Below are 11,116 nucleotides of genomic sequence, written 5' to 3'. Positions count from 1 at the left end.
CATTTCCATGAAATAAGGGGGAAGGACAGTATGGAAGAGAAAGGAGAGTGTGGTAACAGTAAAACTAAAACAAACGAAACTCCTCCCGAATAGGCCATGAAGGCCCAACGCTACCGACCAGCCGCCATATCATCCTCAGCCCTTAGACGCCACTGGATGCAGATATGGAGGGGCATGTGGTCAGCACACTGCTCTCCCGGCCGTATGTCAGTTTCAGGGACCGGAGCCGCTACTTCTCAATCAAGGAGCTCCTCATATCGCCTCAAAAGGACTGACTGCACTCTGCTTGCCAACAGTGCCCGGCAGACCAGATGGTCACCCATTCAAGTGTTAGCCCAGTCCGACAGCGCTTAACTTCGGTGAAATGACGGGAACCGGTGTTACCACTGCAGCAAGGCCGTTGTCTTAGTGATAGTAATAAATTAAAACCTGAACAATACTTCATTCGTATTGCACAATAAAAATAGAAAATAAGTGATTTGCTGCCGGTGTCTACATAATACGCATTTATGTCCTACTAGCCCTTCAAACCGGACAAATTAAATTAAAAAAAAAACCTCTGTTTCTGCCCTTTAACACTGATTATTCGTAACGCCAAAACATTGACATGATTCCTGATTACAAAATGAGTTTCCAGCAGAGTTCCAGAAAATTAGAATCACTGGGAGAGTACTGGTGATTTTTTTCTACTCTTCAGCCACCTATCACTTTTCGAGGATAGCAGCGAAAGAACAGACGAAGTTTTCTTTCGTTCGCCTATTTAATGTAATACTTTGATTCTGTGTATCTTGAAACTGAGAGAGTCAAAACTGTTTTAACATTGTTCAATTGCAACTTTTATTCAGGAAATAATAGGAACAAAAAACTGAAAATCGTATGTTTCGGAAAACATTTTGAGTGGTTTTAAAAATCAGCTTGCATCAAAAGGAACCGAAATAAACTAAAACCTGCGGTACAGCCTGAGATCCGACATTGCAGGTAACACTTCGAAAGCTCGATCTCCAGATAGGGAAAACAGTGGTGATACTAAAGAAAGAACATAATGAAGTGCTGAATGTAACAGGAACACAGGCCACAAGAAAGCAGCAAATTCGACTTAGATCCTCCACCTGTGGCAGAAACGATCGGATGAGCCCCTATCAGCGGCGTCTACGAATGGTTTTCTCCTACACATTAAACAGAGACTGAGAAAGAGGCACCTGGATGCCTCAAGACGCCCGACACGCTTCTTAACGGGTCTTGGACCTTAAGCCACCTACTGTCATCTATTTGGTCGGAAAGTGACCCCTGAATGTGCCTGTGGTGAATGAGCTACGCCAGGACATACTACACGATTTAGTCTCAGTAACGCGACTACCGCCCATGTTCGTCGCCAACGTACAATAACCACTCACAAATGTAGTGGTTAATAAAAAAGAAAATCAGAAGAAAAGGAACTGTTGAAATGTGAGAAGAAATGGTGAATAAAAAGGGGTTTTCAAAATCGTTAATGACCGTGAAAAAGGGAAAGAATGAAATGCAAATTGCACTGCGTATTACAGGAAAGCTATCGGACTTCGTGATTCGGAAAAGCTATTGTTGGGGTGGTCCTTGTGGTGTTTCTAAGCAAAAGTCAAACCAATTTCCACTACAAAAATTATTTGAAAGAGAACAGAGAATAACAAAATGTGATTAGCAGGGGGAAATGGCGTAGATAAGAGTTCATTCATTACCAATTTCATATGTCTTTTCTCGTGCGGTGTCCAGGTCTTGTTCTCTAACAATCTCCTGCTTCATTTCTGCATGAAAAGTCGTAGCTGCTCCAAAATCTTGCAGAAAATTTCATCGTCCAGGAATTACTAATGTCTACAAATTAAAACCATCTTGACATTGAATGCAATGTATTTTACGGCTGCTTCCATCCTCCAAATTTCATACAAGCTTCCACAATACAGTAAGTGTGCACATCAATAATTTTTTTACGTCTTAATCAGACCAAGACTAACGAATAGGTTTTTACGTCTGAATCATACCAAGACTATCGAATAAGTGAAGTTAAGCTTCCGCTCTCAAGAGACAATAGAGGGTAGAAAACAAAAAGAGTTACAGTTTTTGTACCTTCATTTTCTTATAAATATATTCTCTGCCGTCGAGCGGTCATACAGCTGCGACGGTATAATATATATCTGAGGGAACGAGTGCAGCGCGGCGAAATTCAAAGTCCCGCTACACAAACAACAGGTAGTGGTAATAGCAGTGGAAAATATATTAAGCGTTTCGTGGGGATATGGCAAACAGTGCAGTCATTGTGGTAATGCGGAAGGTCAGCGATTTATCTGACGTCCCAAGTGACTTGGTGATTGGCTTTCGGTCCAAGGGTGGACCCATTTCGGAAACGGCCAGGTTTGTAAACAGTTCGTGTGCCACAGTGGCTACTGTATAGCGTGCATGGAGAAACGAAGTCATCCAAAACCAGCGCCGAGGCAATTATGGTACACCACGTGCCACAGATGCCAAAGGTGAAAGTCGGATGCGGATATGTGTACGGGAGAACAGACGTGCAACTATTGAGAAACTGACTGGCCAGACGAACCAAGGGGCTATCAACAGTGTCTCGTCAATGACCATTCAAGCTATTATATAGCTGCACATGGACGTCCGCCACAAGCACACGTGCTGACTGCCGTCCATCGGCGACAAAGGCTGGAATTTGCACTTCAGTACCGAAGGAAAGGTAAACCTACGTTTCTAGCATTTGTAGACTTAGAGAAAGCTTTTGACAATGTTTATTGGAATACTCTCTTTCAAATTCTGAAGGTGGCAGGGGTAAAATACAGGGAGCGAGGGGCTATTTACAATTTGTGCAGAAAGCAGATGGCAGTTATAAGAGTCGAGCGGCATGAAAGAGAAGCAGTGGTTGGGAAGGGAGTGAGGCAGGGTTGTAGCCTCTCCCCGATGCTATTCAATCTGTATATTGAGCAAGCAGTAAGGGAAACTAAAGAAAAGTTCGGAGTAGATATTAAAGTCCATGGAGAAGAAATAAGAACGTTGACATTGTAATTCTGTCAGAGACAGCAAAGGACTTGGAAGAGCAGTTGAACGGGATGAACAGTGTCTTGAAAGGAGGGTGTAAGATGAACATCAACAAAAGCAAAACGAGGATAATGGAATGTAGTCGAATTCAGTCGGGTGATGCTGAGGGAATTAGATTAGGAAATGAGACACTTAAAGTAGTAAAGGAGTTTTGCTATTTGGGGAGAAAAATAACTGATGATGGTCGAAGTAGAGTGGATATAAAATGTAGACTGGCAATGGCAAGGAAAGCGTTTCTGAAGAAGAAAAATTTGTTAACTTCGAGTATAGATTTAAATGTCAGGAAGTCGTTTCTGAAAATATTTGTATGGAGTGTAGCCATGTATGGAAGTGAACCATGGACGATAAATAGTTCGGACAAGAACAGAATAGAATCTTTCGAAATGTGGTGCTACAGAAGAATGCTGAAGATTAGATGGGTAGATCACATAACTAATGAGGAGGTATTGAATAGAACTGGGGAGAAGAGGAGCTTGTGGCACAACTTGACTAGAAGAAGGGATCGGTTGGTAGGACATGTTCTGAGGTTCTGAGACATCAAAGGATCACCAATTTAGTATTGGAAGGCAGCGTGGAGGGTAAAAATCGAAGAGGGAGACCAAGAGATGAATACACTAAGCAGATTCAGAAGGATGTAGGCTGCAGTAAGTACTGGGAGATGAAGAAGCTTGCACAGGATAGAGTAGCATGGATACCTGCATCAAACCAGTATCAGGACTGAAGACCACAACAACAACAACAACAACAACAACCGCAACTGAATGTCCACTGAGTGGCGACAGATGTCCTTTTCAGATGATACACGATTCATGCTAAATCGAAGGTATGGAAAACATCCTGCAACAATCGTCTGAATGGCCCAATCCGAAAGAGGGAGCATTGTGGTCTGGAGAATGTTTTCGTGGCATTTCCTAGGTGATCTCTTCATTTCAGAAGACTTGACTGATTAACACCAGCGTGGATCTACCTTTGGGATCGTGTGCACCCCTACATTCTGTCTGATTCTCCTCGGCTCAATCGCATGAACCAGCAGGATGACACAACATGTCACACAGCTCGCAGCGTACGTACGTAGTTCTAAGAGCACCTGAATGAGTTTACCGTACTCATATGGCCACCAAACTCCCCGGATTTAAACCTAAACGAGAATCTGTGGGGCCACATCGGTAGGGCTATTTGCGCCATCGATCCTCAACCGAGAAACCTAGAGCCACTCACCATGGCACTGCAGTCGGTATAGCACCGCATCCCCATCTGTACCTCCCAATAGTTGATTGACTCACTTCCTGCATGTCTCGTAATGGTCAGCGCTGCAAAAGGTGCTTATACAGGCTTTTGGCAGGTGGTCTGTGAATCTTGATGTCGGTATTGCTGACACTAATCGACAGCAACTGAATCAGCGCGGAAGACTCAATGTCAAGGTAACGCTGCGTTGAGAGACTGAATGGTAGATTCTCGACAATATTGCCGACGCAGTTTCAAGGAAGGTTTGGCTAGCGCTTTGCCAATTCCAAGGAACTGAAAAGAAGATTCGAGTGACGTCGGTCAGCATCTAAGTGCACCCCTCACCGGCAGCATCGATGCTGTCCCGCAACAGGGCACTCGTCCCCAGTAACCAGGCAGTCGACAGACATGGGAAGAGGTAGATTCAACCACAACACCCTCCACAACGCCCAAGAAACCGGCAGCTCATGCCTACGGAACAGGGCGTGATGGAGTGCTTTCTGAAAAATATTAGACAAGAAATGGTGTTATTACAGTTTGTAATAATCTGCTTCAGTTCTTCACTCAGAGCCTAAAAAACGACGCACCACGAGGGTATTGCCCGAATAGGACGGTAAACGGTAAATGCGATAGTCATGTACAGACAAACAAATGATTACAAGTTCAGAAAAATGGGATAATTTATTCAAGAGAAGGAGCTTCACAAACTGAGACCGAGCGAGGTGGCGCAGTGGTTAGCACACTGGATTCGCATTCGGGAGGACGACAGTTCAATCCCGTCTCCAGCCATCCTGATTTAGGTTTTCCGTGATTTCCCTAAATCGTTTCAGGCAAATGCCGGGATGGTTCCTTTGAAAGGGCACGGCCAATTTCCATCCCTAACCTGAGCGTGCGCTCCATCCCTAATGACCTCGTTGCCGACGGGACGTTAAACACTAACCACCACCACCACAAACTGAGAAAGACTATAACGCGTTGTTCCACCTCTGGCCCTCATGGAAGCAATTATTCGGCTTTGTGTTGTTTGACAGAATTATTGCACGTCCTCCTGAGAGATGTCATGCCCGATTCTGTCCAAGTGGCGCGTTGGATCGTGACAATCCCGAGCTATTTGGAGGGCCCTGCCCATAGTTCTCAACTGGGAGAGATCGAGCGAACTTGCTAGCCAAGATAGGATTCGGGAAGCACGAAAACAAGCAGTAAAAACTCTTGCCAAAATGTAAGCCCAAGATGACTCGCCACGGAGGTAATAAAACGTGGCGTAGAATATCGTCACGGCCCCTGTCCTGTCCTGGGACCGCTTATAACAACCATGGAAATAAATGGTATCCCAGGCCGTCAATACTGCTTTTCGGGCCGTATTGCAACCGACAGTCAAGTTGGTATCCCGCTGCTGTCTGGGGCGTCTCCACACAGGCAGGCCGTGATAGCCGATCGGTTCTAGGTGCTATAGTTCGGAAACGCTCGACCGCTATGATCACAGGTTCGAATTCTGCCTCGGGCATGGATGTGTGTGATGTCCTTACGTTAGTTAGGTTTAAATAGTTCTAAGTTCTAGGGGACTGATGGCCTGGGAAGTTAAGTCCCATAGTGCTCAGAGCCATTTGAACCATTTGAGCACGTCTTCGCTGGTCATGGGAGGGGGGAGTCATCCTGGAGAGCGACACATCAATGAAGACAGTTCAACTCCTGTCAATGAAATGCCAGACCGAAGACGTGTCTCGAGAAGCTCCAGAGAGCAGTAGGATACCAGACTGGCTTTGGCCCTCCATACGGCGCTCTTGCAGCACACTGGTACGTCGACGATATTCTACGTTCCGTTTGTTACCATTCATAGCAGGCCATCCTGGGTTTCCATTCCAGCAAGATAATGCTCGCTTGCACAAGGCAAGTGTTCCTGAACCTTCTTGCCAGACTATACCTTGGCCAGTGAGGTCGCCGGATCCCTCCCCAATCTAAAAACTTGGGACCATTACGGGCGGAACCCTCCAAACAGTCCGGAGTTTGATGATCTGACGCGCCATTCGACATAATTTGGCATGATATCGCTCAGGGGGACATTCCTCAGATCCTTAAATCAATGCCAAGCCGAATAACTGCTTGCATAGAGGCCGGAGATGGACTAACGCGTTATTGACATGATCAGTTTGTGAAGGTCTTTATTTTGAATAAATCGTTAATCATTTGTTTGTCTACCGGGTGGTCCATTGAGCTTGACCGGGCCAAATATCTCGCTAAAGAAGCGTCAAACGAGAAAACTACAAAGAACGAAACCTGTCTAGGTTAAAGGGGGGAATCCAGATGGCGCTATGGTTGAACCCCTAGATGGAGCTGCCATAGGTCAAACGGATATCAACTGCGTTTTTTAAAAATACGAACCCCCAGTTTTTATTACATATTCGTATAGTACGTAAGGAAATATGAATGTTTTAGTTGGACCACTTTTTTCGCTTTGTGACAGATGGCGCTGTAATAGTCACATACATATGGCTCACAATTTTAGATGAACAGTGGGTAACAGATAGGTTTTTTAAATTAAAATATGGAACGTAGGTACGTTTGAACATATTATTTCAGTTGCTCCAATGTGACACATGTACCTTTGTGAACTTATCATTTCTGATAACGCATGCTGTTACAGCGTGATTACCTGTAAATACCACATTAATGCAATAAATGGTCAAAATGATGTTCATCAACCTCAATGCATTTGGCGATACGTGTAACGACATTCCTCTCAACAGCGAGTAGTTCGCCTTCCGTAATGTTCGCACATGCGTTGACAATGCGCTGACGCAAGTTGACAGGCGTTGTCGGTGGATCACGATAGCAAATATCCTTTAACTTTCCCCACAGAAAAAAAATCCGGGGACGTCTGATCCGGTGAACGTGCGGGCCATGGTATGGTGCTTCGATGACCAGTCCACCTGTCATGGTATTCAATACCGCTTCAACCGCACGCGAGCTATGTGCCGGACATCCATCATGTTGGAAGTACATCGCCATTCTGTCATGCAGTGAAACATCCTGTAGTAACATAGGTAGAGCATTACGTAAGAAATCAGCATACACTGCACCATTTAAATTGCCATCGATAAAATGGGGGCGAATTATCCTTCCACCAATAATGCCGCACCATACAGTAACGCGCCAAGGTCGCTGATGTTCCACTTGTCGCAGACATCATGGATTTTCCATTGCCCAACGACGACCAATCCACCTGTCATGAAATACGCTATTCAATACCGCTTCAACCACACGCGAGCTATGTGCCGGACATCTATCATGTTGGAAGTACATCGCCATTCTGTCATGTAGTGAAACATCTTGTAGCAACATCGGTAGAACATTACGTAGGAAATCAGCAAACATTCCACCATTTAGATTGCCATCGACGAAATGGGGTCCAACTATCCTACCTCCCATCATGCCGCACCGGCCGGGGTCACTGATGTTCTACTTGTCGCAGCCATCGTGGATTTTCGGTTGCCTAATAGTATATTATGCCGGTTTACGTTACCGCTGTTGGTGAATGACCCTTCGTCGCTAAATAGAACGCGTGCAGAAATCTGTAATCATCCCGTAATTTCTCTTGTGCCCAGTGGCAGAACTGTAGACGACGTTCAAAGTCGTCGCCATTGAATTCCTGGTGCATAGAAATATGGTACGGGTGCAATCGATGTTGATGTAGCATTCTCAACATCGCCTTTTTTTAGATTCCCGATTCTCGCGCAGTTTGTCTGCTACTGATGTGCGGATTAGCCGCGACAGCAGTTAAAACTCCCACTTGGGCATCATCATTTGTTGCAGGTCGTGGTTGACGTTTCACATGTGGCTGAACACTTCCTGTTTCCTTAAATAACGTAACTATCCGACGAACGGTACGGACACTTGGATGATGTCGTCCAGGATACCGATCAGCATACATAGCACACGCCCGTTGGGCGTTTTGATCACAATAGCTATACTTCAGCACGATTTAGACCTTTTCCGCAATTGGTAAACGGTAACGTACCACGAAGCAAATATCGTCTGCACTGGCGGAATGTTTCGTGATACCACGTACTTATATGTTTGTGACTATTACAGCGCCATCTATCACAAAGTGAAAAATTTGGTCCAACTAAAACATTCATATTTCTTTACGTACTACACGAAAATGTAATAAAAAATGGGGATTCATATTTTTAAAAAAAATTCAGTTGATATCCATTTGACCTATGGCAGCGCTATCTAGCGGTACAACCATAGTGCCATCTGGTTTCCCACTTAAAGCTAGGCGAGTTTCGTTTTTGTAGTTTTTTCGTTTGATGCTTATTTCGTGAGATATTTGGCCTGGTCACTATCAATGGCTCACCCTGTATACATGTACATCACATCTAGCGATTTCCGTCCAACTCGGATTATTCCTTCACAGCGCGTCCTTTTCGTCTTGGAGTGTTTATAGTGCATAATGTTGACTTATGTGTAGCGCAATAGTAGTGCTAGTTACAGATTTGAAAATATGGTTAATTTTATTAATAGTAGGAAAAGCTATGGTGGTGGGAAGTGGTAGGATGTAACAATGCGTATTGTATGATTAGTAGCTGATGTATGGGAAAATGTTGTTGTTGGTGTAATAATTTTTGTAAGAATGAATACAGAAAGTGTTTGAATTGTAATAAATAAACAAACTACTGAACGGAGTTAATACGAAATTATGTTCTGTTTTGTACATTGAAAGGCGATCAATACGTAACCTTCTATGCACCACTCTCGAAGTCAGCTGTTGATTCCGCTACGGCCAATCACGGGCCTCCTCTGACCACGGGAGGAACTCACCTTAACTGGAAACAAGAAAGAGCGGGTTTATCTTACCTCAGGACGAGATAGCTCTGACCAGAGCCGGCCAATGGGAACGCTGGGCGGCAGAAGTCGTTCACCTTCGATCACGCTTTGAAGTGAAAGGACCTCTCTTCTTGCCCTCCGTGTTGCATCGATAGCTACGATGCCACAACGTAGCTCAGCTCTGCTAGGTTGGCACTACGACAGACACAGACGACAGCGCCCTCTAGCCGACTCTGTCGAGGGCTACGAGCTTCGCGACTGCTTCAGCCCATTTCATCAGGTGCAGACAGCCAGGACACTTCGTTTCAACTTCGCACCACCTTGCAAATTATGTAATATGTTTGCAAATGTTTATCCACTAGTAAAGGTGCTTAAAACGTATTTGCAGTACCGAGAGATTAGTACCATTTCCTGTTCCTGTTCCTTACCCACGCGCCGCCTCCCAGCCGGGATACAAATCTCCGTTCTAGCCAGCACACAGTAGCTAGCAATGCCCTGTGTCTAATATAGACGCAAGCAACAAACAACCTTCGGTGTAATGGTGCTACACAGCAAGCCGCGAACAGACCCGTTTCATTTATATGACTGTGCTCGATGATATTATTCACATTAACTCAAACACTATCATTTTCGCGTTGTTTCACACATGCAAATACTGCGTCTTCGTCCACACTTTCAATTGCTTCAGAACACATAGTGATCTGAATGCATCTCTGAACTGGACATCTGTAAATTTCAATGACTTACAAACAACTTTTTCCACTTGCAATGAACTTTTCAAGCGATTTGTAATGTTATTTCCATTGTGATACTGGGATAATGTTCGGTAGGGCTGTTAGGTACTCTGATTCGATGTTGGTTCATACCTTTCAGGCTAAAACTGTGTGCATAACCTATTTGTAAATTATATTGATCCTCTGATACATTTCGACTTCATATGTTTACTGACTCATACCTTTTCTCTGGGCCTACCAACTTCCGTCAAGCATATTTGCCTCCATGTTGCAATACTTCGATGTATTTTCATATAGTAGTGAGCCGCATCTGATCAGCAGTCACGTAGCTGATGCATTTCCCACTATGATTTTGTAAAATATTTTCTGCAATTTAGGTAAGTTGTCGCTGAAGCAGTCCCCGAGGTATCCTGCTACTGAGATAACGTAATATACCCAACGTCTGGGAGTACATCATCATCATCATCATCACCATCATCATCACCATCATCATTGCTGGGCGTTGTGACATCGCGAGCCAAGCTTCCGCTAAAGCCTACTGAGGAGGTAGAGAGGGGACCTTCTTTATTCGATCCATGCAGCTGCTCGCTGCTCTCTCCCCTGGTCTCTGCCGTCGGCCTTCCATCCCATCATTACTCTCTTTAGATTTTCTCCATTTTTGCTCGCACTGGAGAATTTTCTGGTTGATAAGAGCAGAAGGGCGTCTGCAGATAGCGAGTTGCTCAATAATGGACACATTTCTTCTCCTTTCGGTCCACTACATACGCAGCATCCTGCGCCATCACCAAAGCTCAAACATATCAATACGCCGCTTGTCTCTGGCCTTAAGGGTATATGTCTGACAACATAAAAGAAGGAAAACACGAGTCTTTCAACAAGGTGGATCTTTGTGCTCTTCTTTATCGTTGTGTTCTGCTAGACCTTGGTGAGATTCTTCTTATCGTTATCCATCTTCTTATCCTCACAGTTTCCCATGTCGCAGATGGTTGACTCAGGCAGATGAAATAAGGCACGGCTTCCAGTTCTTTTAATTAACCTATGAGTTTCATCTGTGTCCCTTAAGCAATCATCATGAGTTTGGACTTTGTGAGATAGACGTCTACACTGGGATATATTACAGCATAAATAGTGTTCATTACTTTTTATGAGCACTCATGCGTAATTTATAAAGGAGTGGCAACTCACAATATACTTGTATTTTTGGGTACCGCTTCAGTTCTATATCTAAACAGTGTGAACCACTGTGAAGGGAATGGAAA

The sequence above is a fragment of the Schistocerca gregaria genome, chromosome 3 (assembly GCF_023897955.1).
Source record: "Schistocerca gregaria isolate iqSchGreg1 chromosome 3, iqSchGreg1.2, whole genome shotgun sequence".
NCBI classification, from domain to species: Eukaryota; Metazoa; Arthropoda; class Insecta; order Orthoptera; family Acrididae; genus Schistocerca; species Schistocerca gregaria.
The sequence above is the reverse complement of the archived record's forward strand: the minus strand, read 5'-3'. Positions refer to the sequence as shown.